The 14,643-nt window shown below is 40.1% G+C and overlaps 1 pseudogene; it reads right to left on the reverse strand.

Moving 5' to 3' along the window:
• Window positions 1-9,490: 9,490 nt before the first annotated feature.
• On the reverse strand, window positions 9,491-10,052 carry LOC141517263 (RNA-binding protein with multiple splicing 2 pseudogene; annotated as a pseudogene).
• Between the last annotated feature and the right edge of the window lie 4,591 nt (window positions 10,053-14,643).

Raw genomic sequence — 14,643 nt, forward strand, 5'->3', positions numbered from 1 at the left:
CCTTTTTATTCTCATTCAATGTTCTCTAGAGATCTATCATATTTAACTTTTCTAAAATTCTATTCATGTCTTTAACTTTTGTTTTTGAATTTTATTTATTTAAGGCAATGGGATTAAGTGACTTGCCCAAGGTCACATAGCTAGGCAATTATTAAGTGTCTGAGGTCAGATCTGAACTCAAATCCTCCTGACTCAAGGGTTGATGCCCTAGCCACTGCACCATCTAAATGCCCCCCCTTAACTTCTTTATTGTTTAATTTTTGATTAGATTTATCTAATTCTTAGAATGGAAAGTTTAGATATCCCAGTATTTCTTTACTATCTATTTCCTCCTGTAATTCATTTAACTTTTCCAGGGCCCTGGAGCACTATTTTATTATCTATCCTTCTCTGTTTTGTTGCTCTCATTTGATCTTTCATTTATATTGCTTTTGTAGTTTATGCAAATGAGACTATACCTTTTGGCTGTAAAAAAAGGGCCCCAAAATCCTAGTATTACACTGCCCCAGGGACTTTTTGTGGAATATATTTTTTTTGTTTTTTTTTTTTGCAAGGCAATGGGGTTAAGTTACTTGCCCAAGGTCACATAGCTAGGCAATTATTAAATGTCTGAGGTCAGATTTGAACTCAGGTACTCCTGATTCCAGGGCAGGCACTCTATCCACTGCGCAACCTAACCACTCCTGTGGAATATATTTTGAAAGAATGTATGGATAGCTTTCAGGGATGGGATGTGGAGTCCATGTTGATCTCATAAACCAGAAATAATGTTGGTTTTATCAAAAGGTTTTATCAGTGAAATCCATAATAGAAAATAATAATAATAATAATAATAATTAAAGTTCATATCAATGAAAGCTATAAAAAATGTAAAGAAAGATTAATGTAAGCATAGTGACTGGGGCATGAACACAGTGACTAGTACAAGACCTTGAACGCCTCTGATTCCAACCAAAACAATGATATGGCATCCAGGTTTCTGGGATCTGAGTCAAGTGATGAGTAGAGTAAATACAGAAATATAAGCCAAATCCTCACTAACATATTCTATAACTCCACAGGAATTTTGAGTAGTCTTTTTTGGAAATAAAATATGTTGTCTAACTACTATCCTATACTGTCTAATGTAAGTATTCCACTCTGATAATTAAACTGCTTATATAATAAATGTGGAGTTCCTTGGCTCCTTCAGGACCATATTGGACCCCTTGTTTGGAGTATATCCTTGAATATCTCCCTGAAGGAGAATTTTTTTTTTTGGAAAAAAAACAGTGTCTGAAAAAAATACAATTTCCTTCTTCATTTCTTTTAATTAGACCTTTTTTTTTTTTGCTTTTTCTTTTCTGAAATCATAATGACTAACACTGCTTTCTAAAAAATTTTAGCTGAACCATAACAGATTCCACCCCTTTTTTTACTCTGTGTGTGTTTCTCTACTTCATTGCAAACTATATATTGAAAGATTTCTGGTTTTTATTGCACTCTGCTATCTGCTTTTGTTTTATTGATGAGTTCAACTCATTTACATTCACAGTTTTGATTATTGTGTATTTCCCTACATCCTATTTTCCTTGTTTATTCTTTTCTCTCTCTCTCTCTCTCTCTCTCTCTTTTCATCTTGTCCCTCCTAACAAGTGTTTTGCTTCTGACCTTGACCTTTCCCAATCCATTCTCCCTTCTACCTTGCTGTTGTCCAATCACATCCAACTCTGTGACCCCATTTGGGCTTTTCTTTCTTCCTTTTTTTTTTTTTGGCAAAGATACTTGAGTGTTTTGCCATTTCCCTCTAACTCATTTTACTGATGAGAAAATTGAGGCAAGAAGTTAAATGACTTACACAGGGACAAATAGCTAGTATTTAAAATCAGATTTGAACTCAGGAAGATGAGTCTTACTGATTTGAGATCCAGCACTTTATCCACAATACCATCTAATTGCTCCTCTTTTTGATCAGTCCTCTCCCTTTTCTTTTTCTCTTCTGTTCCTGCTTCCTCATGGGGTTAGACAGATTTCTCTACCAAAACGAATGTTCATGTTATTCCTTCTTTGAGCCAATTCCAATGAGTACATTTCAAGCACTTCCTACCACTCCTTGCCCCACTTTCCTCCACTGTAATAGCTCTTTCATGCCTCTTCATATGAGATTCTTTATCCTCTTCTACCTCTCCCTTCCCTCTTCTCTCAACTTCTCTTTCTCATCCTTTAATTTTGCTTATTTGGATATCATCCCATCATAGTTAACTTACTCTCACATGCCCTATGTATATTCTTTCTAACTATCCTAATAATGATACAGTTCTTAAAAATTACATATCATCCTTCCATGTAGAAACTGCAAACATTTTAATCTTACTGGATCTCTTATGTTTTCTCTTTCCTGTTTACTTTTTTTCTGTTTCTCTTGAATTTTGTATTTGAAAATCAAATTTTCTGCTCATCAGGAATACTTGAAAGTGGGGGCAACTAGGTGTGCAGTGGATAGAGTATCAGCCCTGGAGTCAGGAGGATCTGAGTTCAATTCAGGCACTTAATACTTACTTAACTGTATGACCTTAGGCAAGTCACTTGACCCTATTGCCTTGCAACCCCCTCTCCCCCAAAAGAGGAATGCTTTAAAGCTTTCTATTTCATTGGATAGCTATTTTTCCCTTGAAGGATTATTCATTTTCATTGTTGCTGATGTTCACTCATCATTTTAGCCTGGCAACTCAGAATGGGACTTTATGTTAGGACTGGGCCAAGCTTTGTACTCTTCTAGTGAACCTCCTGTTGCCTTGTATGGTTCTGGTCTATCTTATCAGATGCCCTGTTGCTGGAATTAGACTGATTGTACTGTTCTGTTCCCTGGTCTTGCTTACCCATAAATTCCTCCTCTTTCATGACCTTCCTCTCTTGATCTCATGTACACTCACACATATCATACATAGATGATGCATGTTAATCTTCCTTTCTGTTTCTCTTGAGGCAGCTAGGTGGCACCATAGAGCACTGAACCTAGAATGAAGAAGTACTGAAGTAAAATGTGGCCTCTGACATTTACTACCTATGTGGCCCTAGCTAAGTCATTTAAGCTCTTTCTACCTTAGTTTTACCACCTGTAAAATGTGAATCATAATAGCATTTACCTTGAAGGGTTATTGTGAGGATCAAATGAAATATTTATAAAAAGTGCTCAAAGATACAGTGCTGACACTGTTCATTCCCTTTATTTTCCATATTTCTCACACAGGACTCTCAGACATGTTCCTCCTTACTCTGTCTTTTCCTTTTCCTCTTTCTTTCAAGCACATTTATCTCTATCATTCTAAGGCTTTCTATCTCTTCCACTTAACCCTATCTCTGTCTTCCTTCTGTCTCCATCTTATACATACATACTCTTATCTGATATCCAGCTTAGTTCTAAGGTCAGAAGCCTTGAAGATGTTGGAAGGGCAATTTGGGTGATCTAGAAAATCTGGCATTTATCTATAAAATATTTGAAGAAGTGAGAGAGAGAGAGAGAGAGAGAGAGAGAGCGAGCTTCCAGTGCTCTTAAGTAGACCCCATCTCTGCCTTCCCATTTAAATTTCTGTGCATAGATCATAGAAATAGACAGCCACTATGTGCCTTAATTGTATGACATTTGGTTCAAGATCATACTCTTATTTTATTTTTTCAATTACATGCAAAGATAAGTTTCAACTCTCATTTTTTATGAGCTTTTGAATTTCATACTTTTCTCCCTCATTCCCTTCCCTCCCACCTCCCTTTGACATCAAGCAATCTGATATTAGTTGTACATGTACAACTATGTTAAATATTTTTCCATATTGGCATGGTATGGTTGGTATGGTATGTTCTTGTCCTTTGTTATTAAAGAAGACCAAAATGACATCACTATATCAGAGACAAATTACAGGTGTCCAACTGTGATTGACTAGACAAATACAAGCTCAGAATGATCTACCACAGATTGGGCACAAATAGTTCATTGAACACCTGGGGTGTTTACTTTAAACTTATGTATGGGGTGGCTAGATGGTGTAGTGGATAAAGCACCGGCCCTGGAGTCAGGAGTACCTGGGTTCAAATCCAGTCTCAGACACTTACCTAGCCGTGTGGCCTTGGGCAAGCCACTTAACCCCATTGCCTTGAAAAACCTTAAAAAAATGGCTGTCCAAAATAGAAATGGGTATACATGATACATGAAATCAGGGCCTTTTATCTCCTGTCTAAAAGCACAAGTCCCTCTCATGTCCCCAATTGTCAAGGTCAAAGGCCAATCTGATGTACCCAATTCTCTCCACATGGGTTCAAATTCCTTATCAAAACTCCCCTTCCCAAAAATTTAGTAGCCAGGTCTTTGATGTGAGTGATTTTCCTGTGTGAGTTCTCCACAAAACAGTCTTTTTGGCAGTGTGCTCAGCCCATCATAGTTGCACTCTCTGTAGTAACATTTAAATGCTTGGCAGTTTAGCTCAAGAAAGGACCTCAGTGTCTGGTATCTTCTCCTGCCAAGTGATTTTCAGAATCTTTCTAAGACAATTAAAATGGAAATGATTCAGTTTCCTGACATGGTGCTGGCAGACTGTCTAGATTTCACAGGCATATAGCAATGAGGTCAGGACAGTGGCTCTGTAGCTCTTCAATTTGGTAGTTCATCTAATACCTCTTCTCTCCCACACTTTCTTTTGGAGCCTCCCGTATACTGAGCTAGCTCTGGCAATGAGTGTGTCAATCTTGTTATTAAGGTGTGCCTCCCTGGAAAGGACACTGCCAAGGTAAGTGAACTTGTCCACAGTACTCAAAACTTCTTCATCTGCTGTTATCGATGGTTCCGTATGTGGATGGTGTGTGCTGTCAGAGCATCTGTGTTTTCTTGGTGTTGTTAGGCCAAAATTAGCACAAGTACTGAGAAATGATTCATATTTTATTGTATCAAGATTTAAGAGGTTGCACTGAGTGTACAATCATATATAAACAGCAGTTTTTTTCTGTCTAAAGATAAAGGGAATAGGTTGTCCTGTGACAATCACAGAGGTGTTTCTTTCTTAGTCATTGCTGATAATATTCTTGCCACAGTCCTTCTTATCCTTGACCTGGAAGATGGTAACCTCCTTGAGAGCCACCGTGACTTCAGAAAGGGTCAAGGAACAGTCAATATAGTGCTTGCTGCCTGACAACTCCAGGAAAAGTTCCACGAGTAGAACAGAGGTCTGCATACAATATTTGTTGATCTGACCAAGGTCTTTGATACTGTTGGTTATGAGGGTTTATAGAAAATTATGTCAAAATATGATTACTCAGAGTTCATCAATATTGTATTTCTGTTTCATGACGACATGCTTGCCCAAGTTCTGGATAGTGGATGATGCTCTTGTGATTTCAGTCACTGATGGAATGAAACAAGGATGTGTCCCTGCTCACATGATTTTTTAAAATATTTATTTATTCTCTTTTTGTACAAATAATTTTTTTATGCATTAATAAAATATTCTTGTTTAAGAGTGAACAGAATAGCCCCTCCCCCACAAAATATAGACTCTCTTGAGCGATAAAGGGGAGAGAAAAAAATTAAAATTAAAAAAATAATAGTAATAATTGTAGGTATGGCCAGGTGGTGCAATGGACAGAGCACCAGCCCTGGAGCCAGGAGCACCCGAGCTGATATCCGGTCCCATACATCCAACAATCACCCAGTCTTGTGACATGCAAGCCACCCCAACCCCACTGCCCTGCAAAAACTAAAAAAAGGATAAAAAAGACCCAAAATAAAATAAAATAGTAATAATAGTAGGGGTGGCTGGGTGGCCCTTGAGTCAGGAGCACCTGGGTCCAAATCCGGCCTCAGACACCCAATGATCACCCTGCTATGCGGCTCCAGGTGGGCCACCCAGCCCTATTTGCCCTGCACCCCCTGCCCAAATAATAATAATAAAAAATGTGCTTCAGACGTTGTTCCAACACCAACAACTCTGTCGCGGGTGGATCACATTCTTTATGCTAAGTCCATCGCAAAAGTTACTTCCATATTTTTCCATCATTGCCACTGCTGATTGCAACTCCCTCCTTTAGTATTTCTCCACTACCATGTACTATATTTTCTCTCTCCTTTCACTCTGACTCTGCTGTAGGGTATCTGAGTGGTGCAGCAGACAGATCCCTGGTCCTGGGGCCAAGAGGCCTCAAACCCCCCTACCACCCCTTAGGCCCAGCATCCACCTGGCCCTATGGTCCTGAACAGGCCATCCAATCCCAGCCCCTTTCAAGAAGTAAAAAGGAAAATGTGTTATATCTGACCACTCTCCCCCCATGGTCCATCCTCTCCTCCATCACTCACATCCCCCACTTCCCCCTGTTCCCCCCTTTTCTTCTTACTCCAGATGCCTATACACCATTGAGTATATATGCTGTTTCCTCTCCTAGTCACCTCTGATGAGAGTGAAGATTCCCTCATTCCCCATTGCCTTCCCCCCTTCCATATCATTGCAATAGCTCATTGTAATAAAGAAAAAACTTATTATATGAGATATCTTGGCCTATTCCCCCTCTCCTTTTTCTTTCTCCCATTATATTACCCTTTTTTCCTATTGACTCCATTTTTACACCATATTTTATCTTCAAATTCAGCTTTCTCCTGTGCTTCAACTATAAAAGCTCCCTCTACCTGCTCTATTAACTGAGAAGGTTCATATGAGTATTGTCAGTGTCATTTTTCTATGCAGGAATACATGCAGTTCATCATCATTAAGTCCCTCATATTTTCCCCCTCTCCTCCAATCTCCATGCTTCACCTGAGTCCTGTATTTGAAGATCAAACCTTCTGTTCAGCTCTGGCCATTCTAACAGGAACATTTGAAATTCCCCTGGTTCACTGAAAGTCCATCTTTTCCCCTAGAAGAGGACATTCAGCCTTGCTGGGTAATCAATTCTCGGTTGCATTCTAACTCTTTTTGCCTTCTGGTATATTATATTCCAAACCCTACGAGCTTCCAATGTAGTTGCTGTTAAGTCCTGTGTGATCCTGACTGCAGCTCCATGATATTTGAATTGTGTCCTTCTGGCTGCTTGTAATATTTTCTCTTTGACTTGGGAGTTCTGGAATTTGGCTATAATATTCCTAGGGGTTGGTTTTTTGGGATCTCTTTCTTGGGGGGATCGGTGGATTCTCTCCATTTCTATTTTGCCCTCTGCTTCTAGGATATTAGGGCAAATTTCCTGTAGTAATTCTTTGAAAATGATGTCAAAGCTCTTTTCCTGATCATGACTTGCAGGTATTCCAATAATTTTTGAATTATCTTTCCTAAGTCTGTTTTCTTTATCAGTTGTTTTTTCAATGAGATGTTTCACATTTTTCTTCTATTTTTCATTCTTTTGGTTTTGAAGTATTGATTCCTGGTTTCTTGAAAATTCATCAATCTCCCTGAGTTCTATTCTTTGTCTGAAGGATTTGTTTTCTTCAGAGAGTTTTCTTATCTCTTTTTTTATCTGGCCAATTTTGCTTTTTAAAGCATTCTTCTCCTCAATAACTTTTTGTACTCTTTTATCCATTTGACCTAAGCTGGTTTTTAGCATGCTATTTTTTTTTCACCTTGGATGATACTTTATTTTCCATTTCATATATTATCCAGTTTCACATTCTCATAGGATCAGCAATGATAATAGCAACCTATTCTCCAAAGTCTGAATACAAGCAAGACAGCTGTAGGCAATAGGTAAAGCACTTCAGGACCAAGCAGTAATATGACATAGGCTCACAAAAACAAAATGAAATTGCACAATTTGTTTCCTTCTTTTTTTTTAAACTAATGCCTGACAAAAATGCTTATCACTGAAGAACTGAATCTCTTTTCTTCAAGCTTCAAACTAAACATTAACTTATCTGACAGGGTTAACCATTTCTCTTTATTAATTGCACACAAACACACACAAAAAATCCTTCATGATACATAAATATAGTCTTGTTACACATGGTACAAAAATACTTGCACTTTTTTGGTTGTTTGGAAGTTCAGAAAGGATGACAGCAACTGGCAAGATAGGGGGACATCAGAAAGTGGAGAGGGGACACAGATCTATCTGACAACTGGTCTCCAAGGAGAGCCATCAGGAGAGAGAGGAGGACCCTGAAGCAAAATGTAAGAGAAAATCCAGTGCATCACTGGACAGGTATTTCCTTAATTGTGCCCATCCTGTGAAGTAGAAGAAGACTGGGAAGACTAATCATTTCTCAGTTTAGAAGTCAAGTCTTCTCTTCACAGAAGCTAGAGATAATGGGAGAGGAGAGGAGGGGGTGATGGGGGAGAGAACAGAGGGGGCATGGAATGATGGACCAGTAAGTGGACCAAAACCTGTTGCTATGGTGACACTAATGCTAGAACAAACTGTACACTCGCACATATACAAGTTTAAATGTCTTAATTCATGCCAGAAAACATGCAAAATTAAATGTCTTGTTTCCTTTAAGCAGAACTGCAGAAACAAAACAATCTGTGTGGCAGAGGCCTGGAAACAGCTCTGTCCCACAATTGGCCACAGTCCTGAGCCTCCTTGTCTCAGCCAAAAGACCCTGTGCTCCCTCTAGCCAGGCCTTGGGAGAGCCTCTGGGGCAGGATGGGAATGGGAAGTAAGAATATAGAGGGAAAAAATGGGTCAGAGTCCATTAAGTTGGTTTTTAGATTCACAGTCTTTGGGGGGCAGGACAGATGGCAGTGTCCCTGAGGGCCACCAGAGGTGAGAGAAGTGTCAAGTACCAATGCTGGTACCCACCAGAACAATTTGCGAATTGACTGTATGGCTTTCTCCCCAGATGGATGCTCCAGAGGGGAGTCAGATATAGGTTTTAGTTTGGTGGCAAGACCTGAGGAAGGAAATGGGTAGTAATGAGTGAAGACTAGGGGTTACTAAGCAAAAAAAAAAAGAGAGTAGGGGGCACACCATGATATAAGAAGAACATGTCTGGTTTCTGTGATAAGAAACTGGTGAGGTCCAAATAACAATAATAATGGCTAGTACTTATATAACACTTCAAGGTTTGCAAAAAACTTTACAAATATTAACTTATTTTATCTTCAACAACCTTGGGAGGTAGGTGAATATTACTCATCCTCATTTTATAGATAAGAAAACTGAGGCTAATGGAAGTGAAATGACTGTACCAGAATCACAAAGCTTAATAACGACTGGAGGCAGGCTCTGAAGTCTCTGTGCCTCTAGGTTCAGCACTTACTTGTCTAACAAGGACTGACGACTCTATTGGAGAGGCTCAGGGCAGAGGCCAACTACTGGGGTGGGAAGGTCAAAGACCCCTTTCTTTTGTTAGAAGGCTTGGAGAATTCCAGCCCACAGATCCTGAACACACCAGAGGTGGGAGAGCATCCACTGAATAAACATCCAATGAAATAAATACAATGAAAAAACCCAGCTTCAACCATGGCTTGGGATTGGAGAAGAGGGAAGAAGGAAGCAAGAAGAGCATCACTCATCCTCAGGACTGGCACTTACTGAAGGACTAACAGAACTGACGAGATTTCCACCCTTGTTGTGTGGCATCAGAGGGAGGTTACCAGCGCATCTGAGCATGCAGGGCAGCAGCAGCAGCTGGGTAGGTGAATGCAGCATGTAGGATGGCAGGGGTCAGCTCTGTAGTGTACAATGGGTAAGGGGTCCAGGCAGAGGTCCCGTGTGATGAAGTGTGCACCCAGGGCAGGGTGAATGCTGGTGGGATTTGGTGTTGCCATTAGTTTACTCTTTGCCATTTTAGTGTTGGCTTTGGCAAATTCTAACCTTAAGGTTTGTGGATTCTCGGGGTCAAAACGAATACCATTTAAAGCATTTTTGGCTGCTTCTGCCCCAGCACAGCTATCAAAAGTCACAAAACCTACAGGCTGTTTAGATGTGAGTTTGATCAGTGACCCTTCATACCTCTTAAATGGCCTGAAGAGAAGAAAGAATTCTCTTGGTTTGATGTCTACAGGAAGACCACTGACAAACAGTGTCCAGACCTCCTCCTCCAGGCTGCCGCTGGGGCCGGGGCCAGGGCCGTGCTTGCTGTCTGACTTGAGGCTGCTCATCTAGCATGCTATTTTCTTCAGCATTTTTTTTGGATTTCCTTGACTAGGCTGCTGATGACTTCATTTTCATGTTTTTCCTGCATCTCCTTTCTTTCTTTTCCCAGTTTGTCTTCCAACTCCCTCATTTAATTTTCAAAGTCTTTTTTGAGCTCTGTCATAGTCTGAGCCCAATTTCTGTTTTTCTTGGAGTCTTTAGATGCAGGAGCTTATGCTTCCTCTTCTTCAGACTGAGTATTCTGATCCTTCTTGGGCTCATATGCAAAATATTTCTCAATGGTGTTCCTCTTATTTCTCTGCTTGCTCATTTTCCCAACCTGAGCCTGTTTTTGGGGTGCTTCCTGAGCTTTTGGGATACTCCCACAAAGGTCTCAGTGTGTGAGTCTCTGTCCTCCCTCCTGGTCTATAAATGATCATAAGCTCCCCCCCCCCTCGGCCATGGGGCTGAGGTGGGGGGGGCCCTGCTGTTCTATGGTGGGGCCTGGACTGTGATCAGGATCTGAATGTGGTCAGAGCCCCAGAGTCCTGTTCCAGGGACAGAGGACAGAGCTTGGCAGTCTCTCTTCACTCCCCTCCCTAGGTTCAATGGGCTCATGCCCTGGAGCTCTTGCTTACTGGCTCTGCCTGCTTCCATTCCTGGATCTGGGCTGGGGAAAGACTACTGTTGCTCACTGTGTGCCTTGAGGGCTGGGTTTCAGGTCCTCAATCTTACAGAGGTCCCCCGCTTTTTCCCCACTTTGTGCCTGGTGCTCCCCAGGGGTGTAGCTCAGTAGACTCCCCTGCTGCGAGGCTTCCAGCACTCTGGGCTTCCTCCGGGAGGCTGAAGTTCTTCCGCTCTGGTGGGCCACCCCTCTGGCAGGCCACCCCTCCGACCCTGGGGAGCAGAGCCTTTCTGTTCTTTTCCAGGTTACCTTGAGTAGAAGAACTGCCTCACTGGGTCCCTCTGTGGGTTCTGTCTCTCGAAAGTTTAGTTAGAGTCCTTAGTTTTGAAGTTTTATGAGAGAGCTTCTAAGAGAAGTTCCTCTCTTTTTGCCATCTTGGCTCCACCCCACCTCACATGCTTTTTAACATGATATTTCAGTCATGTTATCAAATACCTTCATTGAGGATGAATACGGCATCAAGATCAACTACTGCCATGATAGTAAATTCTTCAACTTGAAAAGGCTATAAACCAAGACTATTTCCATATTAGTCTTGTTGTGAAAGAAGAATCAGAAGAAAAGGGATAACACCCATGGGGGGGGGAAGCAACATAAAACATAAAACAAATTTTAAAAACTGAAAATAGTATGCTTTGGTCTACATTCAGACTCTTTAGTTCTTTCTCTGGATGTAGATGATAGTTCCATCAAAAGTCTTTTAGAATTGTCTTTGATCACTGTATTTCTGAGAAGAGCTAAGTTGATCATCAAACAAAGCTGCTGTTTATGTGTACAATGTTCTCCTTGTAGTGCTGACTTCATTTGGCATCAGTTCTTGCAAGTCTTTCCAGGCTTTTTTGAAGTCTTCTTGCTCACGATTTCTTATACAACACTAGTTACTCCATCACATTCATATACTACAGTTAGTTCACCCATTCCCCAGTTGATAGCATACCCTCAATTTCTGGTTCTTTGCCACTATAAAAAAGCCTCTATAAATATTTTTGTACATGTGATCCTTTACTCCTTTTTTGGTCTCTTTAGGATACAGATCCAGTACTGATATTACTGGATCAAAGGACCTGTAGTTTTATAGTCCTTTGGGTATTGTTCCAAATTGCTCTCTAGAATGGCTGGATCAGTTCACAACTCCACTAATAGTGCATTAGTATCCCAGTTTTTTCATATCCTTACAATTTTGATCATTTTCCTTTTCTTCTTGTCACATTGGTCAAATATGTGAGGTGTTACTTCAGAGTTGTTTTGATGTGCATTTCTCTAAACAATAATGATTGGAGTATGTGTTCACATAATAAGCTAGTTTTAATTTCTTCATTTGAAAACTGCCTGTTCATATTCTTTAACAATTTATCATTTGGGGAATGATTTATATTCTTATAATTTCACTCAGTTGTCTATATATTTTAGAAATGAATCCTTTATCAGAAACACTTGTAAAAATTGTTTCCCAACTTTCTGCATACCATATTCCTTAAAAAGGGAAATAGATTAGGGAGAGATTGTTAAAGAAAAGAAAAATAAAATGGAGGGGGTGGTCATTGAAGCAATTTTAAAAAATGAATAAAAAAGAACACCAGAAGGAAACACAGAGATGGAGGGACATTTTTGTAAGTAACATATTATTTTATATTTGTTATGTCTGTTAGATATCTAAAAGGAAAAGCAAATTAAATTTAGGAGAGATTTATGATGTTTTATGTTTAATTCTTGTTCTATTTTATTTTGACTATGGAAATGCTCCTTTTATTTGGTATTTGTCAAGTTCAGAATTTTAAAAAAATCTATTTTGGGTATCAGTAGCAATAACAAAAGCAAAAAAGCAAACCAAAAAATCCAAAGACCTTATCACCTTAGTGAATTTTATAGTCACATTAATGCATAGAGCCACAACTAGAATGACTAAAAAAACCCTACATATAGAGATAATTACTTGCACAGGAGCATGTAATCATAAACCAGAGCCCCTGATTGTATGTTAGTGGTAATCAGGGCCCTGTCCACTGGGATTGGGATCTGAAGACTTAAAGACTGAATTAGTAGAATGACAAATTTTCCTTGGCAGTTGCTACACAATCTATTATCATGGGGATATTGGGGAACAGTAAATGGAAGTGGGATTTGAGCATACTTTCTTATTTGGATGATCTTTGCTATGGTCACCAACTCCCACCTCCAGACTCTTTCCTAAAGGCAATGACCCTGGCAGGTCTAGAGGTAACTTGTTTAAGTTCCTGAAAGGCTCCTTTGGTTATCTTCCCATGGAAATCAAAACCTCCAGGATTAGATTATGAATTTGTGGAGAAAACAAGTGGCTTGTGAGAGAGAGGAGCTTCTGTCCAATAAGTGTGTGTGTGTGTGTGTGTGTGTGAGTTCAGTTGTATTAGAGAGGCTTTGCACTGCCCTCTTGTGTGACAAACCAAATTCTAGGTTCTGGAGTGGGTGGTATCCTGAAGATTTTCTGTCTCTGTTTCTGTCTCTGTGTCTCTGTTTCTGTCTCTGTTTTTATCTGAATGACAGTTACTCTCTTGGATAAGGCTGAGCATCTGAGGTTATAAACCTCTGAGATCTCCTTTCTTCCTCTACCTAAATATAGAGGTAGAAGAAGAGGTAATTTCCAGTTGAGAAATAAGAATATGAGTATTTGGTCAATTTTGTCAACCTCTGGGACTGAGAGTATTGAACACTTTCTTTTTGTTATAGTACGAAAGGCTGTGTGTGTGTGTGTGTGTGATTGTCTAGTTCTCTGTGTCTGGGTGTGGGAGCAGATGCTGAGGTCTCTTAATTTTCTAGAGTTCTCACCTACTTTCTTTTTTTTTCTTTTCCTTTAGGTTTTTGCAAGGCAATGGGGTTAAGTGGCTTGCCCAAGGCCACACAGCTAGGTAATTATTAAGTGTCTGAGGTCAAATTTGAACTCAGGTCCTCCTGACTCCAGGGCCGGTGCTTTATCCACTGTGCCACCTAGCCGCCCCCTCCCACCTACTTTCTAAGGCATGTGGGGAGACTTTGTCTCAAGCTCTGACTTCCTCCTTTCTTCAAGTAACCTCATCTGCCCAGGTGATCCTATCTACCTACTGATTACTCTAATTCTCCATTCAAATTTTTTTTTTTTTTTTTTAGTCAACAATTCAGTTCCATTCCTTCTATGTAGTATTCTTCTACTCTCCAACCTCCTGACTAGGAGACTTTCCTAAGTCTCACATATTTAAGTGTTCAAGCAGGTGGAGAGGTTTTAAAAAGGAATTCTGTATCAGATAGGAAATTAGACTTTCAAGTTACTTCTAGTTTTGAGATTCTTTGACTGTATCTCCTGTTCTACCTATCCTTCATGTCCCAACTTACTTACGACCTATGTCTCTAGTTCCTGGTCCAAGATTGGCCTTGCAGTTACATTTCAGACACTGGTCTTTTTTCCTATTCCATGGTTTTTTCCTGGATTATTGGTCTTCATTGTCCCTTATTAGGGTTGCCCAATTTGTGGGTTCATTTATCTATCTCTGTGATAGTTGATTAGTGTTTGTGACTTCTTAGTCACAGCAGATATGGGTGCTAATGAACTGTAGAGATGGATGGATTGAGGGTGATTTAAACTTAAACTTTTATGATCAGGAGCCACTGTGCTCTTATAGAAAGGATGAATAAGTATCCAGGGGTTGAGAAAGGGATCAAGAGCTGAGACAGACTGGGTCGGTATGATTCAGAATTATAGAGGACAAGCATTTGGAAAGGAGCAGTCACTGTCTGGGGGAACCAGGATAACCCTGAAGCTCTAATGGGCTCAAGGAACTGGGTGATTGCATTTGTAGGAAGATTGGTTTCAAGGTAAAATCTTCTTGGGATTGGGGGAATGAGGGAAGTGAGAGAAGGGGAGAAAGGTAGTACAAGAGCAGGGACACAAGAAAATAAACAGAAGGAAAGATAGAGACATGAGG

The sequence above is a fragment of the Macrotis lagotis genome, chromosome 1, assembly GCF_037893015.1.
Source record: "Macrotis lagotis isolate mMagLag1 chromosome 1, bilby.v1.9.chrom.fasta, whole genome shotgun sequence".
Lineage (NCBI taxonomy): Eukaryota > Metazoa > Chordata > Mammalia > Peramelemorphia > Peramelidae > Macrotis > Macrotis lagotis.